The sequence below is a fragment of the Chiloscyllium plagiosum genome, chromosome 42 (assembly GCF_004010195.1).
Source record: "Chiloscyllium plagiosum isolate BGI_BamShark_2017 chromosome 42, ASM401019v2, whole genome shotgun sequence".
NCBI classification, from domain to species: Eukaryota; Metazoa; Chordata; class Chondrichthyes; order Orectolobiformes; family Hemiscylliidae; genus Chiloscyllium; species Chiloscyllium plagiosum.
Genome location: NC_057751.1, coordinates 14,639,765 through 14,642,603, shown reverse-complemented (window position 1 = coordinate 14,642,603; position 2,839 = coordinate 14,639,765). Strand labels below are relative to the sequence as shown.

The following is a 2,839-nucleotide window of genomic DNA, read 5'->3' as shown; positions in this document are numbered from 1 at the left end:
TTGGGGCTGGAGGAGGTTACAGAGTTAGGGAGGGGATATTGGGGCTGGAGGAGGTTACAGAGTTAGGGAGGGGATGTAGTGGCTGGAGGAGATTACAGAGTTAGGGAGGGGATGTTGGGGCTGGATGAGGTTACAGAGTTAGGGAGGGGATGTTGGGGCTGGATGAGGTTACAGAGTTAGTAAGGGGATGTTGGGGCTGGATGAGGTTACAGAGGCAGGTACGTGTGTATGGATGATGGTGTTTTCAGAGATAGGGAGGAGTGGAGCGGCTGGAGGAGGTGACAGAGACAGGAGGGGTGTAGGGGCTGGAGGAGATTACCCAGATATGGAGGGATGCAGCGGCTGAAGGAGTTTACATCACTAGGGAGGAATGTAGGGACTGGAGGAGGTGACAGAGATGGGGAGGGGGTGTAGGGGCTGGAGGAGGTGACAGAGATAGGGAGGGGGAGAATGAGTGAGAGGTGTGAGGAAGGGGCTCTGGGGCAACAAGATGACTGGAGGAGATGGGGGTATTGGAGAGGAGGAAGAGGCATGTGGAAAAACTGAGTGTAAGAGAGATTGCAGGGAAGAGAGCAATGGCGAGGGTGTGAAGGAGAAGAGGAGGCATCAAGCAGATTGAGGGGAAGGGAATGGGAAGGAGGGATGGAGGTAAAACAGCTTTTGGGAGAACGGGGGAGGAGAGACTTTGAATGGTGGAGAGAGAGAAAATGAGGCGGAGGAAGGTCTGACAGAGAATGGGAGGAGGAGTGGGAGAGAGAATGGGACAGAGGGATGTGAGCATAGGATAGGAAGGAAGAGAATGTGAATGGTGGAGAGAAATTGGGAGGGGGAGGGTGAATGGAGGGGAATGTTTCAAGGAGGTGGGTGGGTGAAAATGGGAATGGAAAACAGAACAAAAGCAGTGGAGGCAGAGAAAATTGGACAGAGGAATTGGAAATAATGGAGGATAAAGAAACAAACCTATTTTGCACAATATCGAGGGGAGCACAAGCATATATGGTTAAATTATACACCTCTTATGCTACAAACACTCATACATACATTCTGTTGAAAATTACGAGCAGAACAGATCACCCTGCTGCATTGTTGAGTCCACTCCTTCCCTAGCCCATGTTCACTACTGCAGGTTAAGAAGGCATACAGTGTATTCGCTTTTATTGGGAGAGGGATTGAGTTTCGGAACCATGAGGTCATGTTGCAGCTGTACAAAACTCTGATGCAGCCACACTTGGAGTATTGAGAACAGTTCTGGTCACCGCAATATAGGAAGGATGTGGAATCTTTGCAAAGGGTTCAGAGGTGATTTACTAGGATGTTGCCTGGTATGGAGGGAAGGTCTGAGGGGCTTGAGGCTGTTTTCATTGGAGAGAAGAAGGTTGAGAGGTGACTTAATTGAGACATGTAAGATAATCAGAGGGTTAGATAGGGTAGACAGTGAGAGCCATTTTCCTCAGATGGTGATGACTAGCATAAGGGGGCATAATTTTGAATTGAGGGGTGATAGATATCGGACAGATGTCAGAGGTAGTTTCTTTACTCAGAGAGTAGTCGGGGTGTGGAACGCACTGCCTACAACAGTTGTAGACTCGCCAAGCTTCAGGGCATTTAAATGGTTATTGGAGAGACATATGGATGAAAATGGAACAGTGTAGGTTAGATGGGCTTCAGATTGGCTTCACAGGTCGGCGCAACATCGAGGGCCGAAGGGTCTGTACTGCACTGTGATGTTCTATGTCCTAGGTGTACAAAAAAGTGCACATGTTTCAGTAATCGCCAAATTCAACAGCAATGGGACTTCTGTTGTGTTCAGTTACACTTACCCATGCCTGACAATGTTTGACTAGGTAAATTACTCTCACTTCTCTGAGCTCACTCTTATTTCAAGGTCAGCTAACTAACAGTCTAAATAAAGTTTCTGATTATGTCACACTGCTTCCTGTAAATTAATACATTATCCAATCAGACCACACAATTAGGTACACTAAATTAAAACTTGTTTGATAAGTTCTCCGGAAAGTAACAGGAGTGTTTTTAAACCTGAATGGCAGGATTTGACGTTGACATTGATGCATTCCATTTGGTGTAAGAGATTCTGATATCGCCTTTGCACCTTACGTCATTCGTACTTGCCTGTCCCCTTCCCTTCATAATTAATCTGAGTGAGAAATGAAGTGCTGCCAACCCTATCGATACAACCTTCCAAACAAGGAATTGGATACAAATCTGTTTTTGTCATTGCATTTGCTTTTCTGTAATGTATTCATAACCTCATCAACACATCAGGCTGAGGAATTAAAGCACTGGGGGGCTCCAACTGCTTTGACTCGGAACACAGGAACCTGGAGTATTGTGTGCAGTTTTGCTCTCCTTACCTCTGGAAGGATATTATGGAGAAGACATTTGGGTGGAATGGAGAAATAAGAAAGGGATGATCAACTTATTGGAATTGAATTATAGGCCCCCCTAATAGTCAGCAGGAAATTGAGAAACAAATTTGTAAGGAGATCTCAGTTATCTGTAAGAATAATAGGATGGTTATGGGAGGGGATTTTAACTTTCCAAATATAGACTGGGACTGCCATAGTGTTAAGGGTTAAGATGGAGAGGAATTTGTTAACTGTGTACAATAAACTTTTCTGATTCAGTATGTGGATGTACCTACAAGAGAAGGTGCAAAACTTGACCTACTCTTGGGAAATAAGGTGGGGCAGGTGACTGAGGTGTCAGTTGGGGAGCACTTTGGGGCCAGTGACCATAATTCTATTAGATTTAAAATAGCGATGGAAAAGGATAGACCGGATCGAGAAGTTAATGAGATAAAAGGTAGTGGTGGGCGGGG

The 2,839-nt window shown here is 45.6% G+C and overlaps 1 protein-coding gene across 1 annotated transcript in view; it reads right to left on the bottom strand.

The window, feature by feature from the left end:
* LOC122542975 (tumor necrosis factor receptor superfamily member 1A-like) overlaps nucleotides 1–2,839 on the bottom strand; it is a 47,457-nt gene that overhangs the window by 34,834 nt on the left and 9,784 nt on the right. The gene's annotated exons all lie outside the window — the stretch shown is intronic.